Genomic DNA, 26,653 nt, shown 5'->3' with positions numbered 1-26,653 from the left:
GTAAAGTCGCCACAGTTTCAGTTTATCACAGGCTGCTTTCCCCTTTGAGGGTGGAGAGCTGACCGGTGGTGATTTAATCTGAGGATCACCACACCTCAGGTGAAGGCCGTGCCTGAGAGGGTGGGGCCTTCATGGATAACCTCAGCCGGTCCGGGGAATTGAACCCGTGTTTCTGACCTCGCTCCGCATCACAAACCAGCTGTCCAACCGACTGAACTAAACCACTCTGACCCTCTGACAGTGTGGCACTCACTCAGTACTGACCCTCTGACAGTGTGGCACTCACTCAGTACTGACCCTCTGACAGTGCAGCACTCCCTCAGTACTGACCCTCTGACAGTGTGGCACTCACTTAGTACTGACCCTTTGACAGTGCGGCACTCCCTCAGCACTGACCCTCTGACAGTGCGGCACTCCCTCAGTACTGACCCTCTGACAGTGCAGCTCTCCCTCAGAATTGCTCTTGAGACAAGAGACAACACTGCATTCCGTTAGTACTACACTGGGAGTATCAACCTACACTACCAGGATATCTGGTCAGTGGGTGAACTCTAAAACTGTTGACTCATATGACTGACTGAGCTGAGAGACATAGACATAGAAAAATACAGCACAGAACAGGCCCTTCGGCCCACAATGTTGTGCCAAACTTTTGCCCTAGACTAAGAACAAATTAATCTACACCCCATCATTCTACCGTAATCCATGTACCTATCCAATAGCCGCTTGAAGGTCCCTAATGTTTCCGATTCAACTACTTCCACAGGGAGTGCATTCCATGCCCCCAGTACTCTCTGGGTAAAGAACCTACCTCTGACATCCCCCCTATCTATTCCACCATTCACCTTAAATTTATGTCCCCTTGTAATAAGAACAAAGACCAAAGAAAATTACAGCACAGGAACAGGCCCTTCGGCCCTCCCAGCCTGCGTCAATCCAGATCCTTTATCTAAACCTGCGGCTCCATGTTGTAGATATGGAAAATGCTGAAGGCAGTGACAGCAGAGTTTTTTGATTCTCTTTCAAATACACAGCAGCAGGATAGAACTGCATGCTCCAGCTGTGTAAATATAGTCCCAAGGTTTATTTCCACTGGTTGGAAAGACTCACCAAGTCATTGAAGTGCCGCTGGCTATTGTCACTTCAACATGTCAAATGAAAAGTTATTGGACACTTGCTGCTTAACGGGGCAATTGCTGGATTTTGCCACCTAATGTGAGCAACCCATTAACCCTCTCACACTCTGCTCGGTATTGACCACTTGTGATCCAGATAGTTTTCCCAAGAAAATCTAATTTCATCTTCAGGTTTGCAGCTTTGACACCTATTATGATCTCAGACCAGCCCCCAACAGTGGCTAGGGTACTGGAAGAAAACCTAATATTTGAGTTTATTTTAAGACTCCGCAGAAAGAATTGTTCGCTCCAGGAGGGATTGCATGAAAAAAATTGGGCTTTGGTATTTATAAAACAAAACATTATTATGAGTACAATATTAAACTTTTTAACTTCAAACCCAAAAACAACAGCTTACAATTACCCCTTAGAATTACTATACAATTATCCCTGATAAAACAAGAAAAGAAACATACAGCTCGAAATCCAGTTTAAAATCAGCAGAGCATTGAATAACACTTGCTTTATAAAATAGATTGGGCTCCAGTTGGAACCATTTCAGACTCTGGCTGAATGTCTTCAAATAGCCGCTTCAACTCGCCTTCTCTTGGTCTTCGGACAAGACTGCCTGCTTTAAAATATTATTACTCTTTCTTTTAATTTTCCTACTGGGAAGAATTGTGGACCAGTGAGAATTCAGCTTCTCCAAACTCACCGCCTCTCTGTATATGCTGCGCTCCGCCAGCAATGGCCTCAACTCCCCAAGCTGAAAAGCAAATTAGCTCTGCAGGCTATAAAAGAACCTCAACTCCCTGGGGACCTCCCCACTCAAGCCACATTCCTCTGGTCAATTTCACCTGCTGTTTCCCAGAAAGAAAACAAAATCCTTTTTAAAACCATGACCGTTGCAGCCAAACACATAATACCCCCGAGGCTTTTAAGCCTTACCTTGTCCCAATATTCAGAAGACAATATTCCTAAAATCCTCCAATTGTCACACTTTTGCTGCTGTATCCCTCATTGATGTCTTTGCTCCCTCTAGACGCGACAGAGTTAGTGCTCTTCTGGATGGTCTCTCTTTCACACTCTGCAAACTTCAGTTTGTACAGAAATCTGCTGTCTGTGTTTGTACCACTCACTTTTGTACTCACTCGCCTCCATTGGCTCCCAGTCTGGCACTGTCACAACTGCATAATTCTCATCGTTTTCAAATATCGCGATAGCCTCACTTACCGGCACACTCCAGGTCCTCACGTTCCTTCAATTCTTATCTCTTCCGCATCCATCAACGTTTCTCATTCCACCACTGGCCGCTGTGCCTCTGCTATCTCCACCCTGAGCTCTCGAATTCCCTCTGGCTCTCTTTTTCCTTGGCGCTTTCCTCAAAGCTGACCTCTATGTCGGCCTAATTTTTCTCTTTGGTGGTTAGGTTTCCCCCCTGGGAAGCACAATGACGTTGAAGGCACCATAAATAAAGGTTGTTGTTGTCTTTTGTAAATGCAGTTATATCAGCAGCAGTAAGTTACCTGTGGCATTCCCCGCTGAGTGGAAGAACATACGGGATTTCCTGACCCTTCCCGTCGCTCCCACTGAACATAACCCCTTGCGACGGTTTCCCTGGCGGCACGACTGGCGAGCATGGCAAATAGCCATTGGCTTCCGTGGGACCAGAAGATCCCACCAGCAGCCAATGGCGTGTCACCTTGCCTCCAAAAAAAACCACCATAAGGGGACTGGAAAACTACAAAATTTGCGTGTAACTATCTATTGTTTTGCCCTCCCTTTAACCCTGCTTCTCCTGAAAACCATACTCTAAACTCCCTGATGTGTTAAGTGAGTTGGTTCAACGTTGACTGCAACTGGAAGCAGTGAAACTAGAAACAGGCTTCTGACACAGGATATGGTCCAACACTGTTTTATTGAACTTGCTGATTGCTGTACATAGTCTGCTGTGGGTTGACACTCTATTAATCTAACTGATAACCTCCTACTGGCCTGACCAGACTAACTCTCTACCACATGGTGATAGTGCTCACTGGCTTGTGCACTCTATCTCAGTAGCTGTGTCCTGTGAGAGAGGGAGAGTCTTAATGCCCTGTGGGCTTTATAGTGGTGTCCTGTCTGGTAATTGGTTGTTCTGTGTCATGTGTGTTCATTGGTTATCCTGTGTGTCAATCACTGCCTGTCTGCAGCTCATTATACATAAGAGTGGATATTATGACACTCCCCAGGGACAAGGCTCAGGTTCTTGTTGAACAGAAGCAGGTTAGAGGGCACTGGCGGTGGAATGCGGGTGTCATTATTCTCTCACCGATGGTATCGGCTGCAGTTCAGTGGGGGGGCATGCTCCCCTCTGAGACAGCAGAACATGGCGTTGTGGGATCTTTCTGTGTGCAAAGTGTTTGCTACATTTCCCGCAGTCACCAAATTTCACAAGTATAAACACTACTCCTTCCATGTCCAAGTCATGGATTTAGCCTCTTTTTTTTTTAAACCTTTCTTTCCATTCGGTACTGATTATAGTTAACTAGCTAAACTGACAACAAATGGGGAAGCAGAGTACGCTGCTAACAGGAAGTTATATTTCCTTTTATTCTCTGGATGGAGGAACATTATTTATCGCCCCTCCCAAGGTGCCTCAAGGACATTAAGAGTCACCAGCATAGTGTGAGATTGGAGTTCCATGCGGACACACAACTCATAAGGGTTTTTACAACCGTCCAACAACTTTGATGGTCATTTTATAGAGTACCAGTCCATTCACGAGCAGATTTATTCACTTCAATGTCTCAGTGCACCCTGCCTGGATTTAAACTCCTGACCTCTTTCAGTACAATAGCTCAGGGTTATTTTTAGGCAGGAAGTGTAGACAGATGTTCGGTTTTTATCAGACACAGATGCTAGCTTTCCAAGTTACCCTCAATACTTCTGTCATCCCCCGGGTGTCGGGGTTGCAAACTCTGGTCGGATACGTTCCTGGGTGTTTCATCAAATGACCTTCTGCCTCCGACAGCCACTGCCCCCCTCTCCGTGACCGGCCCCCAGTTCCAATATTTCTATAATTATTAACAAAGGTGTTCAAAGAAAATGAAAAAATATTTTATTTAAATGATTTTTCTTCCTCGACTTTGCAGAGTGGCTTGGAGATTATTCTGTCCCCAGGATATCAGCCAATATATTCTTGCATTCAGTAAGTGACCAAACTGGAAGGAGACCACCAGGTTTGCAAAGATTAATGCAATCTCATTTTGTCTCGCTTGCACTCTTCAATAACTTAATTTGCTAAAATGACCCATTGAATCCACTGTTGCCCCAATCTCCCTGCACAGTCTCTCCCACATCATTCGCTACTCGCTGTTTCAGCTGCCCAGATTGGCTCGGTTGGTTGGACCCTCCCCTTTTCGTTAGGAGGCGGTGAGTTCAAGACCAACTTCCAGATCACCGTGTCTCTCCAGAATGTCGTTCAAAGTTCCCTCGCACACTGAAAACTGGGAACTCTGAACGTCTGCCCCAGGAGCAGGAGTTGTCCACTCATCCCCTTGAGCCTGTTCCACCATTCAATAAGATCATGGCCGATCTCACCTCTGTCTCAAATGGCGACCCCGTATTTTTAAACAGTGGTCCCTATTTCTTGATTCTTCCACAAGAAGAGACATCCTCTCCACATCCACCTTGTCAAGACCCTCAGGACCTTATTGTTCTGTATTCTACCTTACAGGATGAAAGAATAGAAATGCTGAAGCACGTGGATTGAACACAATAATCAACAGAGGTTTATGAGGTTGTGAACTGTACAAAGGCTAAGTCCAGACCGACCCAAAGCCCGCAGAGTAGCTAATGACGTTACGGACTGTCATTTGACTAAACTCTGAAAGTGACCATGCAACAAAACAACAAAAACAACCCCCATTTGTAACACTTAGAGCTCGATTCTCCATTTGGGAGACTATGGGCTGGATTCTCCGATTTTGAGGCTATGTCCAGAGGAAGTGTTTGGTTTTATGAAGAAAAGGCTGGTGCTGCCCCCGCACCGATGCTCCAACTAGTGAGGGACTAGCAGCCGCGCCATGTGAAATGCTCGGACTTCCCAACATAAACGCCTGGAGAATTGCCGGTCCGTGGCCGCACATGCGACGGTGATGACCTGCAGCTGTCGTGCTGTAAAACATGCAGGACCCGACCTGACAGACAGTGCTTCCCTGGACACCTTTTCGCCAGCCGTCGCCAAAGCCCCCCAGCCAGCAGTACAGCTCCCCCCACCCCCCGACTGTGGCAGTGCTGGACACAGTCTGCAGCTGCCACGCCAGGTTGACGAAAACTGAGAGCAGACATGTCCCACGTCGTCATGAACTCGGCCCATCGGGAGCAGAGCATCGGGGGAGGGCCTTCAGGTAATGTCCTGAGGCTGTCCCAACAGCGTGTGGCGTACTCCGCGATGATGCCGTTTTGTAGGGGCGGAGCATCCGAAAACAAGCGCCGCCCCTGATTCATAAGAACATAAGAACTAGGATCTGGAGTAGGCCATCTGGCCCCTCGAGCCTGCTCTGCCATTCAATGAGATCATGGCTGATGTTTTGTGGACTCAGCTCCACTTTCCGGCCCGAACACCATAACCCTTAATCCCTTTATTCTTCAAAAAACTATCTATCTTTATCTTAAAAACATTTAATGAAGGAGCCGCTACTGATTCCCTGGATAAGGAATTCCATAGATTCACAACCCTTTGGGTGAAGAAGTTCCTCCTAAACTCAGTCCTAAATCTACTTCCCCTTATTTTGAGGCTGTGCCCCCTAGTTCTGCTTTCACCCGCCAGTGGAAACAACCTGCCCGCATCTATCCTATCTATTCCCTTCATAATCTTATATGTTTCTATAAGATCCCCCCTCATCCTTCTAAATTCCAACGAGTACAGTCCCAGTCTACTCAACCTCTCCTCGTAATCCAACCCCTTCAGCTCTGGGATTAACCTAGTGAATCTCCTCTGCACACCCTCCAGTGCCAGTACGTCCTTTCTCAGGTAAGGAGACCAAAACTGAACACAATACTCCAGGTGTGGCCTCACTAACACCTTATACAATTGCAGCATAACCTCCCGAGTCTTAAACTCCATCCCTCTAGCAATGAAGGACAAAATTCCATTTGCCTTCTTAATCACCTGTTGCACCTATAAACCAACTTTTTGCGACTCATGCACTAGCACACCCAGGTCTCTCTGCACAGCAGCATGTTGTAATATTTTATCATTTAAATAATAATCCCTTTTGCTGTTATTCCTACCAAAATGGATCTCACATTTGTCAACATTGTATTCCATCTGCCAGACCCTAGCCCATTCACTTAGCCTATCCATATCTCTCTACAGACTTCCAGTATCCTCTGCACTTTTTGCTTTACCACTTATCTTAGTGTCGTCTGCAAACTTGGACACATTGCCCTTGGTCCCCAACTCCAAATCATCTATGTAAATTGTGAACAGTTGTGGGCCCAACACTGATCCCTGAGGGACACCACTAGCTACTGATTGCCAACCAGAGAAACACCCATTAATCCCCACTCTTTTCTTTCTATTAATTAACCAATCCTCTATCCATGCTACTACTTTCCCCTTAATGCCATGCATCTTTATCTTATGCAGCAACCTTTTGTGTGGCACCTTGTCAAAGGCTTTCTGGAAATCCAGATATACCACATCCATTGGCTCCCCATTATCTACCGCATTGTTAATGTCCTCAAAAAATTCCACTAAATTAGTTAGGCATGACCTGCCCTTTATGAGCCCATGCTGCGTCTGCCAACGGGACAATTTCCATCCAGATGCCTCGCTATTTCTTCCTTGATGATAGATTCCAGCATCTTCCCTACTACCGAAGTTAAGCTCACTGGCTATAATTCGGTCGTAAACGGGATTCTCCGCCCCATCGCTGATTAGGATATTGGCGTAGGGTAAAGGAGAATCCCGCCCTATGTTCTCCCGCCAGAATACAATTCCTTATACTTTGCACTGGCGCTAGGAATGGTGCCCAGAAGTGATTCGCTGCCCCTTGTCATGCAAATTTATGCATGGCGGGGAGCCCAAGGGATTCCGATCAGAATCCCACTATCGGGAAGCCATTGGAAGCAGGCAACCTGATACCGATGTCTGGCAGCTGGCCTTCCTATAATGCAAATCTTGCCCCCTCCTGCTGACAAGTAGGGGCATTCTCCCTCCCCCCACTACCCCACAGCACGCACACGAGGGCGACCCGATCCTCCCCACCAGACCACAATATCTGAGAGCCCCCTCCAACTAGCTATGATTGACAGCTCCTGATCACATCAAAAGCATGTAAGTGCTTTCTGCGGAGAAAAAGAGGAAATGAAAGCACTCAACTTCGAGATGTTTATAAACATTGTGGGTAGCTTCAAAGCAGGGTACTTGAGATACATTCAAGTATAAAGATAAATGAAAATAAACAATCCAGATACCTGGATAATCTTGTATTTGATTACTCTTGCAATAAGCAATAACATTTTGTTAGCTTCCCTAATTATTTGCTGTACCTGAATACTAACCTTTTGTGCTTCATGTACTCAGACACCCAGATCTCTCTGCACCTCAGAACTCTGCAATCTCTCATCATTTAGGTAAGATACTTCTGTTTTATTTGTCCTGCCAAAATGGACAATTTCACATATTATACTCCTTTAGCCTGATCTTTGTCCACTCATCGAATCCATTTATATTCTTTTGTAGCCTCCTTATGATCTCTTCAGAACTTACTTTCCTAGCTATCTTTGTGTCATCAACAAATTTAGCAACCGTACCATCAGTCCCTTCATCCAAATCACTCATAGAAATTGTAAAGAGTTGAAGCCCCAGCACTGGTCCCTGTGACACACCAACCAGAAAATGTCCCCATTTATGCCTACTCTCAGTTTCCTGTTAACTAGTCAATCTTCTATTCATACCAATATGTTATCCCCAACAGTTTGAGCTTTCACTTTCTGCAATAACCTTTGGTGAGGCACCTTATCAAATGCCTGCTGGAAATCAAAGTACAATGGGCGTCATTCTCCGACCCCCCGCTGGGTCGGAGAATGGCCGTTGGCCGCCGTGAATCCCGCCCCCGCCCCCGCCGAAGTCTCCGAAGGGAGAAAAGTCGGCGGGGCGTTAATGGCGCCGCTGCCGCGGAGAATGTCACGGGTCTGCGCAAGGCAGCCGATTTTCGGCCTGCCGATATTCTCCCTTCCGGGTGGGCCGAAGTCCCGTCGACGTGAAACAAATCTCCTTTTCATCGGCGTGACCCGGTGCTCCAGGCTCACGCCGACCAGCGAGGTGGTGAGTGACGGCCTGAGGGGTTGGCTCTGGGCAGGAAATGGCGTGGCCGCAGACTGATTGCGTGAGGCGAGGTGTGTCTCAGCTTGTGTGTGTGTGTGTGTGCGGCGGGGGGGGGGGGGGTCCGTGCTGGGGTGGAGGTTGGGGGTTGGGGGGGGGTCCGTGCTGGGGTGGAGGTTGGGGAGGGGGTCCGTGCCGGGGTGGAGGTTGGGGGGGGGTCCGTGCCGGGGTGGAGGTTGGGGGGGGGGTCCGTGCCGGGGTGGAGGTTGGGGGGGGGGTCCGTGCTGGGGTGGAGGTTGGGAGTTGGGAGGGTCCGTGCTGGGGTGGAGGTTGGGGAGGGGGTCCGTGCTGGGGTGGAGGTTGGGGGGGATCCGTGCTGGGGTGGAGGTTGGGGAGGGGGTCCGTGCCGGGGTGGAGGTTGGGGGGGGTCCGTGCCGGGGTGGAGGTTGGGGGGGGGGTCCGTGCTGGGGTGGAGGTTGGGGGTTGGTGGGGTCCGTGCTGGGGTGGAGGTTGGGGAGGGGGTCCGTGCTGGGGTGGAGGTTGGGGGGTCCGTGCCGGGGTGGAGGTTGGGGGTTGGGGAGGGGGTCCGTGCCGGGGTGGAGGTTGGGGGGGGTCCGTGCTGGGGTGGAGGTTGGGGGTTGGGGGGGGTCCGTGCCGGGGTGGAGGTTGGGGAAGGGGTCCGTGCCGAGGAGGGTGATGGGAGGGCAAATGAGTTGGTCCACCTGGCCAGGTGCCAGCCTCCAACAGTTGGACCCATGCGGTCCATGCCACCTGGCTGGGGGGAGGAGGGGATATGGGCAATGATGACATGTCGTCGTTCCCCTCCCCCCCCCACCAGGCAGTCATGTTTTCAGACCATCCAGCGATGTTGGCCGCCGTGGTGGCAGCCGCTCATGTCTATGTTGCCCTGGATGAGGAGGAGGAGGAGCGTGCCAGAGAGGCGGCGCAGGCTGCCGCAGAGGGGCAGGCGGCAGCCGCCCAGGCTGGAGGGACACCTGACCGACAGGACGAGGAGGGGGAGGAGGACGTCGCGGCCCCACGGCAACGGAGGCACCCGAGGGCGCCCCGTGTGTACCGGCCCCGGCAGTCATACCAGGACCTCACGGACCGGGAATGCAGGAGGAGACTCCGGATGAGCCGGGAAACCGTGGCACACATCTGCCACCTGCTGGCACACCTGTCACCGCGTGGCACTGGCGGGGGACACCCTCTCCCCGTGTCCGTCAAGGTTACGGTGGCCCTGAACGTTTATGCAACGGGGTCGTTCCAGGCACCGAGTGGGGACCTGTCCGGCATATCGCAGACATCGGTGCACCGGTGCATCCGGGCAGTGACAGATGCCCTTTATGCCATGGCGCACCGCTACATCCGCTTCCCCGTGGACCGGGCCAGCCAAGATGCCCGGGCCGTGGGCTTCTCTGCCGTTGCCGGGTTCCCCATGGTCCAGGGCGCGATCGATGGGATGCACATCGCCGTGCGGCCACTTGCAGATAACAGGGCCGTGTTCACTAATAGGAAGGGGACCTATTCGATGAACGTACAGGTGGTCTGCGACCACCGCATGATGATCCTGCACGTCTGCGCCCGTCACCCAGGCAGTGTACACGACTCATTCGTGTTGTCGCGGTCATCCATCCCCGGCATGTACGAGGGACGCCATCCCCGGCTGAGGGGCTGGTTGCTGGGCGACAGGGGCTACCCATTGCGATCGTGGCTGATGACGCCTATACGGAGGCCACGCAATGAGGCGGAGAACCGCTACAATGATGCCCATGTAGCGACAAGGGGAGTGATCGAGAGGTGCTTTGGCGTGCTGAAGATGCGTTTCAGGTGCCTGGACCTCTCTGGGGGCGCCCTCCAGTATCGGTCAGATAGGGTCGGCCGCATCATTGTGGTGTGCAGCGTCCTGCACAACATAGCCCAGCAGAGGGGCGATGTGCCGCAGGCAGAGGAGGGCGGAGTGGAGGAGCAGCAGGAAGAGGCCCAGTCCTCCCCAGATGAGGGGGATGGGGGCAATGGTCAGGGCAGACGGGGTAGACACAGGCGGGTGGCTGTCCACCGTTACCGGCTGGCCCAGCGGGCACGGGACAGACTGATAGCCGCCCGCTTCACTGACTAGATGGGCGTGGGAATCGGGTAGTATGGCCACAGACCGCACACCATGGCAACAGCCGACCACCCACACCCCCCACCCATCCACCCACCCAGCACCCTCACCCCCCTCCCCAAACCCATACACCCCACCCGCATGCACACCACCCCCCCCCCCAATTGCCGATCCACCGGCGGCACAACGGGCCGGGCTCACCCAGTTGTGGGTGGACGCGTGTCTATCGCAGGCCATGGAGGATGATGACAACCCGCCCTGCGATGAGCTCCTGGCTCTATATCGTTGGACTATGTCTGACCCATGGCCACAGTACCACCATCCACCCGGACCATCCCTGCATGCGGCTGTGACACTGCAGCACACGGTCCCGTCCTCTGCCCGGGGGATGTTGATGGCGGCCCAGGGAGAAGGGGGCAGACTCACCTGGGGCTGAGGTAAGACCACCCGTCACACACACACTTGCGCTCAACGTACATGACACGCCCGCACACTTTGGACAGAGCACAAAGGCAGCTTCGGTAGGTGTAACATTGACTTTAATAACCAAAGGAGTTCATGCACGTGCCCTAGCCCCTAAAACTCATCTGTGCCCTGCACCCGTGCCAACTTACTCAGTGTCTAATTGTTTGGCCTTACGGGCCCTTTGACTACGTCTACGTGGTTCCCCAGACGGTACAGCAGAACTGGAGGTGGACTCCTGTGATTCCTGCCCTCTGACACTGGATCCCTTTGGCGGCCGTTTCCTGGGGCGTCCTGGCCTAGATGGGCCAGGCTGCGGCCCGGGCGACTGGGATGGCGAGCTGCCAGCCTGTCCTGCCCGTTGCCCACCCGATGCACCTGGGACGGAAGGGGGGGGAGTCCGAGGTGTCGCGGTGTACCGGGACCTCCCCTACAGAGGGAGCCGGGACGGACCACACCACCTCCTCCTCCCTCGGGGTGCCTGATGGCCCCCAGGCCTCTACATGGGTGGGGGATGCGAACGGACTGGCCATCCGACGCGCCCCCGACATCTGGCGCTGCCAGTCCTGGAGGCCCGTGCTGGTATCGACAGGGGTCTGCAGGTTTGCAGCCATGGAGCCCAGGGCGTTGGCAAACCCTGTCTGTGACAGTGCGACGCCGGCTCGCACATGGCCACTGGTGCCGATGCCCTCAGCGATGGCCTACTGAGACTGGGCCATGGCCTGCTGAGACTGGGCCATGGCCTGCTGAGACTGGGCCATGGCCTGCAGAGACTGGGCCATGGCCTGCAGAGACTGGGCTATGGCCTGCTGAGACTGGGCCATGGCCTGCAGAGACTGGGCTATGGCGTTGAGCGCCTCTGCCATCTGGCGCTGGCACTGGCTCATGGCCTCCTGTGAGAGGGCAGCCATTTCCTGGGCCACAGACGCCGCCTGCACGGAAGGCCCCAGGCCTCGCAAACCGTTCCCCATGTCTGACACCGTCGCACCCATTGCCTCCACCGTGGACGCCACCCGTGCGGTGTCAGCCTGGGTGGCACGCATGACCGGGACCACTCCCAGCTCCTGGACGCGGGTGGACTCCTCCACCTGCGACCGCAGCCGCCGCAAGCCACCCGTCACCCTATTCGCTCGTCTCCGTGTCGGTGGTTGCATCGGATCTATGTGTGGGTGTGGTAACTGCAGGAACCCGGGATCCATCTGGGCGGCAGATGTTCGCTTGGCCTGGGCTGCCCTCCGACCGCCCGGTCCCTCTGCTGCTCCTACCTCCACCTGCTGTACCGGGACGGCTGTGTTGTGCGCACCAGTGAGTGTACCAGACGCCTCATCACTAAAGTGCCCAACCGTGGTGAGTGTTTCTGCGATGGTGGAGGGTGTTGGTGACAGCAGTGGCGTTGTGTCGTGCTCTTCGTCCCACTCTGACTCCATGGCACTTTGGGGTGGGGGTTCGTCTCCACCCATCCACTCTGAGTCACTGTCCAGTATTTCGTCTTCCCGGGTAGGGGTGTCCTGGGTAGGGCTGTCCCGGGTAGTGCTGTCCCGGGTAGTGCTGTCCCGGGTAGGGGTGTCCTGGGTAGTGCTGTCCCGGGTAGTGGTGTCCCGGGTAGGGGTGTCCTGGATAGTGGTGTCCTGGGTAGTGGTGTCCTGGCTCGGATGTGACGGGGGCCTGTGGCTGCCCCCCTCATCGCTGGGTGGTCGCTCCCGCACGTGACGGGGGTGTCGTCTCCCTGTTGCTCCAGGTCTCTCCGTCTCCCGTGGTGTGCGAGGGGCTTCCTGCGGGCGTCGCATGCTGGAGGGTCCGGGTCTCTCCGTCTCCCGTGGTCTCCGAGGGGCATCCTGCGGGCGTCGCATGCTGGAGGGTGCGGGTCTCTCCGTCTCCTGTGGTCTCCGAGGGGCATCCTGCGGGCGGTCTGCATCTGCGGGGATGGGTGCCTGGACGTTTGGTCCTGCGATACACAATGAAGCATGCATGGTTAGACATCAGGCAGTGATCAGGTGATACGGGGGAGGGGGATATAGGGGAGGGGGGATATGGGGACGGGCTGTTGGTGGCTCACTTGCTCATGGGCCCCCGACCTCTGCATCAGCAACCTCCCGGTCCTCAGGTCCGCCAGCCAGTTCCAGGGCCCTTTCCTTGTACGGTCAGTGGCCTCTCATCAGCGGGCCCTCCTCCAGTCCTCACATGCTCCCTATTGTTGTGTGCGCGCTTCTCCTGGGAGGGGGGGGGGGTGGTGGCAGGGGTAAAAGGCAACAGTGTTAGGCAGGTATATGAATGCACGCCATCGGTTGTGCGTGCATTGCAGAGGTTAAGGTTAGGGCTGGATTCACTTGGGGATATGGGGGAGGGGGGATATGGGGAGGGGGGATATGGGGGATATGGGGGAGGGGGGATATGAGGGATATGGGGGGGGGATATGGGGGAGGGGGGATATGGGGGAGGGGGGATATGGGGGAGGGGGGATATGGGGAGGGGGGATATGGGGGAGGGGGGATATGGGGAGGGGGGATATGGGGATATGGGGGAGGCTCACCCTGCCTGCTCTGACGAGGTCGTTCACCTTCTTGTGGCACTGGGTGCCTGTCCGTGGTGTCAGGGCCACAGCGGTGACGGCCTCTGCCACTACCATTGAAAAGGACAGGAGCAGCAGATACCTGGGAACCCCGCCACCTGGAGGTTCTCCTCCAAGTCACTCACCCCCCTGACTTGGAAATATATCGCCGTTCCTTCACTGTCACTAGTTCAAAATTCTGGAAATGCCTCCCGAACAGCACAATGGGTGTACCTACACTTCAGGGACTGCAGCAGTTCAAGAAGGCAGCTCATCATCATCTTCTCAAGGGGCAACTAGCGATGGGCAATAAATGTTGGCTTAACCAGCTACAGCCACTTTTCGTAAATGAATAAAAAAAGTCAATCTCAGTTTGAAATTTCCAAAACTCTCTCACCAAACTGAGCATCCCAACACCAAAAGCCATGCTTCCCTGCTCTGAACTTATCCAACCAGACAACAAATGTCACTTTTGAATGGAAACCTCAGGCTATTTTTCAAAGTTTCCGCCTGTACGAACAAAGCATCTCACCAAACTGCCCAGAGGTTAGGTCGGTTTCTGAGATGGTAAATCTGTTTGATGCGCTTTAATGACGGAATATATCTGATAGCCGCCTCATTTCACAAAGAGAAGTTTCAAACTCGGCCCAGATTGTTTCTTTTGGCTGGGCTGCCACCTCATTTCCAGGGTATTCCATCGTCCTGTCAGGACTGTTTATCGAGCAATCGCTGTGTGAATTCATATTGAATAAACATTCCCCATTTGCAGCTGCGCTGGCTCTTGAGGGATTTATCGCCCCGTTTGACTTGAAAAGCCAGATAAAATGTGTAGAATCCAAAGTATTTTTTTTTCTTGTTGCCACAGCCGGTGGCTTCGGTGGGACAGCAAAACAAATGAACAGCAGTGAGGCTGTGCGGGTCATTCGGGACTGAGTGTTACGGTGCGATTTGGAATGGGCTGCATTACAAGTTGTGATGTGGCGGGCAATGTGATCACTGACGGGGATAGTTGGGAATGAGCTGCTGACGAATCTACCCCATTCATGGACCTGCGCTAAGTCACTGGGAACACGGATGGAATTTAAATCGCCCGCGGAGTGACAGAGCTCAACAAATGGCAAATTAATTTCATTGTGTATTAAAATTCATATCATATTTCACATCCTGGTCCTCACAACCTCTGACGGTGTCCCAGAGCAAGATTGAGGGTTGGATGGTACAAGCTGATTCACTCAATTTGGTTGCAACCTTTCATCAGTGGGCCCTGTTCAAAAGGCTTGTCATTTATATGGCACCGTTCACGACTACAGGATGTGCCAAACGCACATCGCAGCCAATAAAGTCCTTTCAAAGTGAAGTCACTGTTGTGATTTAGGAGACCGGCAGTCAACCTGTGCACAGCAAGATTCCACAAATAGCAATGTGACCAGATAATTCCTTTATTGCTTGAGGAATAAATGTTTGACCGGGACGCCGGTGAAAACTCTGCTGTCGCTCTTTCACGGGATCCTTTGTGTCCACCTGAATGGGCAGATGGGCTTGGTGCGATGTCCCGTACAAAAAGCAGCCCCTCCAGCAGTCTCAGTACGACACTGTGATTGTCAGCCCTGGGTTATGAGGCTCTGGTCTCTGGGGTGCAGGTTCAATACCATCTATAGTCGGATTCAGAGGCCAGAGTGTTACCCATCAAGCCATGGCCGACAACAGCTGAAAAGCTGTAACAGTTTTCATAAAATACTGTAAAAGTGATAACTAGGAACCAGTCTGGTCCAGTTACAATCGCCAAAAGCTCATCACTAACTGTCAATGGTGCAGTTTAATCAGCGCTGCTCCTGGTAGAAGACAAATTCAACATCAGACTGAATTTCCAAAGCCATTAGTTTAATTATGACAGGTGTCTGTAGAGTGATACCCTCGCACTTTCACTGCTGACTGACAGCATTTAATTCCTGAGGCCCAGACGGCTGCGAAAGTACTTTGAGAAAATGAGGTTCTATTAATGTGTTGTAGGCATCAGAAAGAAGTGAACACAGAAACGCCTGCAGACACCTTTCACTGACTTAGAGAGGCCATTGTTTTAATTTTAACAGTACTGCAGTTGTGAAATGCGGTGAATAGCAGGCGATTCCTCTCTCCACAACATCAAATATTGTAGTCAAGGGCAATTAGGAAAGAGCAACAAATTCAGTGACGGTCACATCCCGTAAAAAAAATCATGAGAAAAGATCAAGCTGGTTTGTATCAGAGGATAATAAATGGACTATCTGTGCAGGGAATTGATCCTGGATGGGGCACTTTTTCGGAGGGTTGGTACAGACTCGATGGGCTGAATGGCCTCCTTCTGCACTGTCGGGAGTTTATGATTCAGACTATGATAGGTGTGAATGGAGTTAGGACATACAAAAATAAATATGAGCATATGAATTAGGGGCAAGAGGAGGCCATTCGGCCCCTCGTGCCTGCTCCAACATTCCATAAGAACATGGCCTCAACTCTTTCCTTCCCACCCCCTATGCTCACCCGCATGCACGACAATTTTCCATCACCCCTCAACTGGGGGATGTGCCTTCAGCCGCCTGAGTCCCAAGTTCTGGAATTTCCACCCTAAACCTCTCCACTTCTTTCTCCTCCCTTAACACACTTCTCAGAAAAAGCACACCGGATTTCTACGGTGTCCCAGAGCAAGATTGAGGGTTGGATGGTACAAGCTGATTCACTCAATTTGGTTGCAACCTTTCATCAGTGGGCCCTGTTCAAAAGGCTTGTCATTTATATGGCACCGTTCACGACTACACGAGTAGCTCGTGCCTGGACCTGCCTCGGTAAAGAAATATCACGAGTGGTACAATTTCCGCTCTGGGGCGGTGGGTGCAGGGTGGAGTCAGGCCCACCAACCCAGGAAGCAGAGTGTCAGTAGCCACAGGAGCAGGTGAGTGTCAAGGTGGGCTGGATAGAAGGTCTGTCTCAGTCCTCCAGGCCTTTGCCACAGTTGTTTCAAAAGTTGTTCGGCCTGCTCACCCTCACATGACCCTATCCTCCCTGCCAATAAATGCCAGTCACCCACTCCCCCTGAGCCCACAGACTCTTCATGTCAATGAAATGCAAATTCTTGCCCCCCCCACCCCTCCCCATCCCTCATACCATCCAAACCACCTCACCCATTAAACATAATAAAAGCAAAAAATTCTGGATAAACTCAGCAGGTGTGACAGCATCTGTGCAAAGAGAAACATTGTTAACGTTTCGAGGCCATATGGCCATTTGACGCAGCATCCACAGTATTATTCTTTTATTTGACCCATTGACCATCATGGGCAGACAAAGAACAAAGAAATGTACAGCACAGGAACAGGCCCTTCGGCCCTCCAAGCCCGTGCCGACCATACTGCCCGACTAAACTACAATCTTCTACACTTCCTGGGTCCGTATCCTTCTATTCCCATCCTATTCATATATTTGTCAAGATGCCCCTTAAATGTCCCTATCGTCCCTGCTTCCACCACCTCCTCCGGTAGCGCGTTCCAGGCACCCACTACCCTCTGCGTAAAAAACTTGCCTCGTCCATCTACTCTAAACCTTGCCCCTCACACCTTAAACCTATGCCCCCTAGTAATTGACCCCACTACCCCGGGGAAAAGCCTCTGACTATCCCCTCTGTCTATGCCCCTCATAATTTTGTATACCTCTATCAGGTCGCCCCTCAACCTCCTTCGTTCCAGTGAGAACAAACCGAGTTTATTCAATCGCTCCTCATAGCTTATGCCCTCCATACCAGGCAACATTCTGGTAAATCTCTTCTGCACCCTCTCTAAAGCCTCCACATCCTTCTGGTAGTGTGGCGACCAGAATTGAACACTATACTCCAAGTGTGGCCTAACTAAGGTTCTATACAGCTGCAACATGACTTGCCAATTCTTATACTCAATGCCCCGGCCAATGAAGGCAAGCATGCCGTATGCCTTCTTGACTACCTTCTCCACCTGTGTAGCCCCTTTCAGTGATCTGTGGACCTGTACTCCTAGATCTCTTTGACTTTCAATACTCTTGAGGGTTCTACCATTCACTGTATATTCCCTACCTGCATTAGCCCTTCCAAAATGCATTACCTCACATTTGTCCAGGTTAAACTCCATCTGCCATCTCTCCGCCCAAGTCTCCAGACAATCTAAATCCTGCTGTATCCTCAGACAGTCCTCATCGCTATCCGCAATTCCACCAACCTTTGTGTCGTCTGCAAACTTACTAATCAGACCAGTTACATTTTCCTCCAAATCATTTATATATACTACAAAGAGCAAAGGTCCCAGCACTGATCCCTGTGGAACACCACTGGTCACAGCCCTCCAATTAGAAAAGCATCCCTCCATTGCTACCCTCTGCCTTCTATGACCTATCCCAGTTCTGTATCCACCTTGCCAGTTCACCCCTGATCCCGTGTGACTTCACCTTTTGTACTAGTCTACCATGAGGGACCTTGTCAAAGGCCTTACTGAAGTCCATATAGACAACATCTACTGCCCTACCTGCATCAATCATCTTAGTGACCTCCTCGAAAAACTCTATCAAGTTAGTGAGACACGACCTCCCCTTCACAAAACCGTGCTGCCTCTCACTAATACGTCCATTTGCTTCCAAATGGGAGTAGATCCTGTCTCGAAGAATTCTCTCCAGTAATTTCCCTACCACTGAAGTAAGGCTCACCGGCCTGTAGTTCCCGGGATTATCCCTGCCACCCTTCTTAAACAGAGGAACAACATTGGCTATTCTCCAGTCCTCCGGGACATCCCCTGAAGACAGCGAGGATCCAAAGATTTCTGTCAAGGCCTCAGCAATTTCCTCTCCAGCCTCCTTCAGTATTCTGGGGTAGATCCCATCCGGCCCTGGGGACTTATCTACCTTAATATTTTTTAAGACACCCAACACCTCGTCTTTTTGGATCACAATGTGACCCAGGCTATCTACACCCCCTTCTCCAGACTCAACATCTACCAATTCCTTCTCTTTGGTGAATACTGATGCAAAGTATTCATTTAGTACCTCGCCCATTTCCTCTGGCTCCACACATAGATTCCCTTGCCTATCCTTCAGTGGGCCAACCCTTTCCCTGGCTACCCTCTTGCTTTTTATGTAAGTGTAAAAAGCCTTGGGATTTTCCTTAACCCTATTTGCCAATGCCTTTTCATGACCCCTTCTAGCCCTCCTGACTCCTTGCTTAAGTTCCTTCCTACTTTCCTTATATGCCACACAGGCTTCGTCTGTTCCCAGCCTTTTAGCCCTGACAAATGCCTCCTTTTTCTTTTTGACGAGGCCTACAATATCACTCGTCATCCAAGGTTCCCGAAAATTGCCGTATTTATCTTTCTTCCTCACAGGAACATGCCTGTCCTGTATTCCTTTCAACTGACACTTGAAAGCCTCCCACATGTCAGATGTTGATTTGCCCTCAAACATCCGCCCCCAATCTATGTTCTTCAGTTCCCGCCTAATATTGTTATAATTAGCCTTCCCCCAATTTAGCACATTCATCCTCGGACCACTCTTATCCTTGTCCACCAGTACTTTAAAACTTACTGAATTGTGGTCACTGTTACCGAAATGCTCCCCTACTGAAACATCTACCACCTGGCCGGGCTCATTCCCCAATACCAGGTCCAGTACCGCCCCTTCCCTAGTTGGACTGTTTACATATTGTTTTAAGAAGCCCTCCTGGATGCTCCTTACAAACTCTGCCCCGTCTAAGCCCCTGGCACTAAGTGAGTCCCAGTCAATATTGGGGAAGTTGAAGTCTCCCATCACCACAACCCTGTTGTTTTTACTCTTTTCCAAAATCTGTCTACCTATCTGCTCCTCTATCTCCCGCTGGCTGTTGGGAGGCCTGTAGTATACCCCCAACATTGTGACTGCACCCTTCTTATTCCTGATCTCTACCCATATAGCCTCACTGCCCTCTGAGGTGTCCTCTCGCTGTATAGCTGTGATACTCTCCTGAACAAGTAGCGCAACTCCGCCTCCCCTTTTACATCCCCCTCTATCCCGCCTGAAACATCTAAATCCTGGAACGTTTAGCTGCCAATCCTGCCCTTCCCTCAACCAGGTCTCTGTAATGGCAACAACATCATAGTTCCAAGTAGTAATCCAAGCTCTAAGTTCATCTGCCTTACCCGTAATGCTCCTTGCATTAAAACATATGCACTTCAGGCCACCAGACCCGCTGTGTTCAGCAACTTCTCCCCGTCTGCGCTGCCTCAGAGCCACACTGTCCCTATTCCCTAGTTCTCCCTCAATGCTCTCACCTTCTGACCTATTGCTCCCGTGCCCACCCCCCTGCCATACTAGTTTAAACCCTCCCGTGTGACACTAGCAAACCTCGCGGCCAGGATATTTATGCCTCTCCGGTTTAGATGCAACCCGTCCATCTTATACAGGTCACACCTGCCCCGGAAGAGCTCCCAGTGGTCCAGATAACAGAAACCCTCCCTCCTACACCAGCTGTTTAGCCACGTGTTTGTCTGCTCTATCTTCCTATTTCTAGCCTCACTGGCACGTGGCACAGGGAGTAATCCCGAGATTACAACCCTCGAGGTCCTGTCTTTTAACTTTCTGCCGAGCTCCCTGAACTCCTGCTGCAGGACCTCATGCCCCTTCCTGCCTATGTCGTTAGTACCAATATGTACAACGACCTCTGCCTGTTTGCCCTCCCCCTTCAGGATTCCCTCTACCCGTTCGGAGACATCCTGGACCCTGGCACCAGGGAGGCAACATACCATCCTGGAGTCTCTTTCACGTCCACAGAAGCGCCTATCTGTGCCCCTGACTATAGAGTCCCCTATAACTATTACTCTTCTGCGCTTTGACCCTCCCTTCTGAACATCAGAGCCAGCCGTGGTGCCACTGCTCTGGCTGCTGCTGTTTTCCCCTGATAGGCTATCCCCCCCGACAGTATCCAAAGGGGTATATCTGTTCGAGAGGGGGACAACCACAGGGGATTCCTGCACTGACTGCCTGCCCTTTCTGGTGGTCACCCATTTCTCTGCCTGCACCTTGGGTGTGACCACACTTACATAACTGCGATCTATGACGCTTTCCGCCACCTGCATGCTCCTAAGTGCATCCAATTGCTGCTCCAACCGAACCATGCGGTCTGTGAGGAGCTGCAGTTGGGTGCACTTTCTGCAGATGAAGCCATCCGGGACGCTGGAAGCCTCCCGGACCTGCCACATCTCACAGTCAGAGCACAGCACCCCTCTAACTGACATTGCGCCAATTAATTAAAATTAAAATTTGTCTTTTTTTTTTTTTTTAAATACTTTTTTTAAATTTCAAAGTTACTGTCAACTATCTGTTTCCTAGCACTAGATTTCTAATAGAAATGCGATAGCTAACTATAATATTCTCCGATCTCTGGCTTAGATATCCTCTAAATTATAATTAAGTTATTATGTTTAATTAGTTCCCAAATACTCAAAAAAATTTAGGTTAGAATCCCAACCAGCCACTCAGGTCACAGCTTTTCTGTGATGTCACTTCAGTTTCCCCCCGACACACACAATTTGAAAAACAGGTATAAAAGTAAAAATCACTTGCTTACCTTCTGAGATGTTCTCAGGTTCTCTCGCTGACAGAGACTGCTCCTCCACCTCCAATCCTTGACCTGCACAATGCTAATAATATAATAATATAATATGGCACTTACCTTACACCAATGGGTCTTATTATTAGGTTAGAGGAGGAGGGCGGGTGGGAGACACTACACGTGTAGTGTCTCGGGTTTCCTCTCCACCAGAATTTATTGGTTGGGGGGGGGGGGGGACTTGCCAGAGGTCGAACTTCCGGTTCCCGCCGAAATCCAAAGGGCTGCTCCTGTAAAGGTAAGTGCTTTTAAACTAACTACTCACCTCCCAGAAGGCCCCTGCGCACCGCTGCCGCCGAAATCCAAAGGGCTGCTCCTGTAAAGGTAAGTGCTTTTAAACTAACTACTCACCTCCCAGAAGGCCCCTGCGCACCGCTGCCGCCGAAATCCAAAGGGCTGCTCCTGTAAAGGTAAGTGCTTTTAAACTAACTACTCACCTCCCAGAAGGCCCCTGCGCACCGCTGCCGCCGAAATCCAAAGGGCTGCTCCTGTAAAGGTAAGTGCTTTTAAATTCACTACTCACCTCCAAGAAGGCCCCTGCGCACCGCTGCCGCCGAAATCCAAAGGGCTGCTCCTGTAAAGGTAAGTGCTTTTAAACTAACTACTCACCTCCCAGAAGGCCCCTGCGCACCGCTGCCGCCGAAATCCAAAGGGCTGCTCCTGTAAAGGTAAGTGCTTTTAAACTAACTACTCACCTCCCAGAAGGCCCCTGCGCACCGCTGCCGCCGAAATCCAAAGGGCTGCTCCTGTAAAGGTAAGTGCTTTTAAATTCACTACTCACCTCCAAGAAGGCCCCTGCGCACCGCTGCCGCCGAAATCCAAAGGGCTGCTCCTGTAAAGGTAAGTGCTTTTAAATTCACTACTCACCTCCAAGAAGGCCCCTGCGGTGCGCTGCCGCCGAAATCCAAAGGAGTCATGTGGAGATTTAGAAAAATAAATTCGAACAATCTAATCCAGTTCTCACTCCTGCAGACTTGATAGTGAACAAATCTCCTATTTCAAAAACCCATTAAAGAGCGTTTAAATCTCAAGTGGTTAATCGGAATCCCATCTGCCATTTTACAAGGTCTGTCGAGTCTTCCGGACTGTACAACAATCCAGCCCTACCTCTTTCCAGTTTTGGGTCACCTGTCCCATTATTTCCCTGTGTGTCTCAATGTCAAGTTTTGTCTGTAAAATGCCTCGGATTGTTTCCATTGTTTTTTTTAGAAAATATTTTATTGAAGCATTTGTAATTTTCACAATTTAACATATTGACATTTCTAAAACAACCGTGCGGGTCGACGCACAAAATACCACGTGAAATAACAATAAACAATAAACCACGTTCCCCACTTCTCCCGCCCTGTCCCCAATTACCCATATACTAAATTCCCTGTCCTTATTTAACATTACCATGCCTCCGATTTTCCACCCCCCCCCCCCCCGCCCCACCCTTTTTCCCTCTCCCCCCTTATTGCTAACGTTCAGTTTTTGTTAAAGAAATCGATGAACGGCCGCCAACTCCGGGCGAATCCCTGGACTGATCCTCTTAGAGCAAACTTGATTTTCTCCAGACTGAGAAACTCTTTCATATCGCTGACCCACACTCCTGATTTTGGGGGCTCCGAGAGTCTCCCATCAGCAAGATCCGTCTCCGGGCCACCAGGGAGGAGGAGGCCAGGGTATCGGCCTCCCTCCCCCCTTTGCCCCCGGATCTTCTGACACCCCAAATATTGCTAATTCTGGACTCGGAGTTACCCTGCCTTCCAGGACTTCCGACATAACATCTGCAAATCCCAGCCAGAATTCCCTCAGTTTCGGACATGCCCAAAATTTTGTTTGAACATGAACATGGTTGGCCGGGCTACCTCCACACCGCCCACATCTGTCCTCCACCTCCTCGAAGAACCTACTCATCCGAGTACCGACATGTGGGCCCTGTGGGAATTGTTTCCATTGTTACAGATGCAACATGTTAAACGTTTTAGTTACCGTTGTATGAAGAGTCAGAAGTCCTGTTCCTTCTCAGCAAACACCATTTATTTCACTTCCACAGCCTCTGCACAAAACTCCAACAACACACCACCTGACACAAGGGCCACCTGAAGCCCCTTTACATATCAGTGTCAACCATTGGATACTTAACATAAATGAGACAACTAATTGCAATGTCTCTTAATGCATTACTTAACACTTAACCCATTACTTAACAGTCTCCCCTTCCTTGGAGAAAAAAATAATTAGGTGAAAACAAAATTTAAAGAAACTCAAAAACACATACGCAATTCCCACTTCTTTTTTCTTTGAAGAGAAAAAAAAATCACAGAAAATTATTAACAATATCCAAAAGTTACATTTCTGTCAATATCTGAGATATATAAAAGGCCATATCCACCGCCTCTACAAAGCTTAACGTCTCAGCAGCCAAAGTGCTTTCGACCACTTTCCTTATTTTCTTTGTTTCCCACACAAGGACAACATTTACCATTGTTCCCCAAAGGAAAATTATAAAACCTCCTGTGCTTGATTTGCATAGGACGCATCACTATAAACTATGAATTTCAAGTGCCTACGGTCACCTAAAACCTCAAAACACACTCCCGCATTTTTTTTTAGTTTGGCCAAATGCTTTATTTGCTCTTATTATGTCTTCCACTTTGGGATCATTCATTTTTGTACTCAACTCTAAGACATCAAAACTCACATCCGGTCTAGTCTGTCTACCTAACCAATTCAGTTGCCCAATTAAACATTGCAGTTGCTCTTTTTCCATCTTTGAAACCTTGCATCTTTTTGTGAAAACCCATCCACGACTAATTGCTATTGGGCTGATGCTTTCCAAATAAGATTGCTGATGTAAAGTTGCCCCTAACTTAGTCTGTCCGATTTCCAGTCCAAAATATTTAAATGCACCGGAAGCCTGACTTCCGACCCTGAATTCTTTCCTCAAACCAGAGATTACAATAGCTTCAAAATCACTAGTCCCACCCCACAAAAATTATTTGACATGCATCATAAAGATGCCAGAAAGATTTCCTTTATAGTGCCAGTAAAACATTGCAGGATCTGCTTTCAACTGGCAACAGCCTAACTTTAACAAAACTGACCTTACCGAAAAATACCAGACTCTAGATGCATCATTTAATCCATATACACATTTGTTCAACTTTCAGAGTACCCCTTCTGTGTTAGCTGCTTCTTTGGGAGGACGGAGAAAAATGTCTCTCTGGAGCTGATGCCCCTGCAAAAAGGCAGCTTTTATATCTACAGATTTGCATTCCCATGCCTTTGTGGCTAATAGAGCCAAGAAGATCTTTAAAATAACCTTTCGCTGTAGGTGAATCTACCCTTAAATCCTGATCTTCTAAGTTTTCTTTAAATCCCCTTGCCACGAGCCTGGCCTTTGCCTTATAAGTTCCATCCGGAAGAACCTTTTCCATGCAAATCCATCTGTGGGATAGAGCTCTTTGTCCCCTATCCGGTACTTCCGTGTATACCCCAAATTCACTCCAACTATGCAATTCTTGCTGTTTAGCTTCTTTAATAACTTTTTAATCTAATTTATTTGAAGCCACCAAAATCTCACGTGCATGTGGGCTTCTACTCCTATTAGTATTCGTAGTTTTACTCATGTTCCGAGATCTTGACAGACTACGTCCCCTCTCCCGCCTGGTATCTCATTCTGTACTGCTACTGCTTGATCTTTCCTATCTGCTGTGGGATGTCCTTTCAAAATTCTCGACCTTTTCCTGCGGACCTGTTCACTAACCGATGTACTATCTGAACTGGCACTGAGTTTCTGTGACCTCCATTTTTGAACTTCGTGTTCCCAATCCATTGTCTTAACTCCCTCCCCTGAATGCTGTACATTCAACCAATGTTTATACTTTCCAGTGGCCTTCCCTGCTCTAATAACAGTTGCATCCTTCCATTGATTAGGCCCTTCAGGCAAGTATGTCACCTTTGTACCAACCCTTCGTAGTTGTCCTTTCGGAAAAATGGCCTTATCCCAGATCTTAAGGTCCATGGCCACAATGTTGTTAAAATCCCTGGCCAAAGGTAGGGTTACTATCAGTCGTGCTGGTGTCCTTCTGTACTTCCTACAAACTTCACAGCAATCACTAACCTGTTCTATCAGTTTAATATAGTCTTCATCCCTTACCCCTGCATCCTTTAATACATTTTTCAGCCTCCAAGGAGACGGATATGCAAACTGCCTATGCAGTTTTAATACAACAAGCTTTTTATCAGTGAAACTCCCATTTTCAACTGCCATTAACACATCCTTAACCACTCTACTTGAAAAATTATTTGTCAGTAATGGAATACAATCGTGTCCCGACTGTGTAAATTGTAAGTCTACCATCTTTCCAAAAACTGTTACCTTATCCTGTTCCATATCCAGTTTCATGTGTGCTTTCTTCATCGACGGTCTGCTCAGAAGCAAAGGTATCTCACCTGATACAACATCCGTGCTAATGAAATGATTCACTCCGGCAATATTGCAAGGGATCACCACTCTTTTCAGCGACTTCAGAATATTATCATCCCCAAACCTGAAACTTGTGCAACTTTCAAATTCCTTAACCTTGTTACGACTTTCAGCATTCTAAGAGTCCAGGTAACATTTTAACCAGTCAATTCCACACACACTAGATGTGCAGCCACTGTCCAATACAGCACAGTTGAAGGATTCTGCAACCAACACCCTCATTACCAGCGTAAAACTACTTGTTAATAGGACAATGTCTTCTCTCTGAACACTATATTTTTCCTCTTCTGACTCTTCCGTGTCACGTGTCGCTTCAAATACTCTATTATAACATTTTGGACAGTTGAAGACATAATGGTATTGAGAGTCACATCGAAAACATCGATTTATCATGCCCCGTGCATTTCTGGGGTTCATCTTCCTATTGTAAGTTCTAACTGGGTTTCTGTCTTCATAATTTCCTTGTCTCGAAATCCTTCTATAGTCTTGGGCCCTGCTCGTAGCCGTACAATTTCACCATCCTGTTAGTAGTGTATCTTCCATATTCTGCTTTATAGCAGGCTGACCTATTTGAGTCATCAGGGTCGAATGTTTCCCCAGAATCTTCTTTAAAGCTTTTGTCATCTGATCGAATAAGGTATCCTCATCCGTAAACCGAACTCCTGTCAAAACCAGGAGCCTATCCATGTTTTTCACTCTAGCACAGTCAAGTAATTTAAAGGCCAACACAGACTGTGGAAATTCCAAGTTGTGTTTCTGCAGCCTTTTATATAGCCTGCCAAATGCCATTATATAGTCTTCCATGGAGATATCCTCCATTTTCCAGAACTTATCAAAATCCGACCATGCTTCATACGCACTTAACAAGTCATCTTTCTTGTAAATCTTATCCATATATTGTAATAGAGTCTCCAGACCTCCTCCTGAGTCTAACTCTTCCAATTTCAGCTCAGAAAGCATTTTGTTTTGGATTTTACTGCCATATGGTAGAGAAAGAGCCAA

The 26,653-nt window shown here is 49.8% G+C and overlaps 1 long non-coding RNA gene across 1 annotated transcript in view; it reads right to left on the bottom strand.

Moving 5' to 3' along the window:
* The window catches only part of LOC140396721 (uncharacterized), a 103,233-nt gene that overhangs the window by 29,523 nt on the left and 47,057 nt on the right, over nt 1–26,653 (bottom strand). The window contains exon 5 of the long non-coding RNA XR_011936601.1: nt 2,349–2,553. This is a non-coding gene — a long non-coding RNA (uncharacterized lncRNA). The remainder of the gene's footprint in view (nt 1–2,348; nt 2,554–26,653) is intronic.

This window comes from Scyliorhinus torazame, chromosome 20, assembly GCF_047496885.1.
Source record: "Scyliorhinus torazame isolate Kashiwa2021f chromosome 20, sScyTor2.1, whole genome shotgun sequence".
Lineage (NCBI taxonomy): Eukaryota > Metazoa > Chordata > Chondrichthyes > Carcharhiniformes > Scyliorhinidae > Scyliorhinus > Scyliorhinus torazame.
Note: the sequence above shows the minus strand (reverse complement) of the source record. Positions and strands in the feature narration are given on the sequence as shown.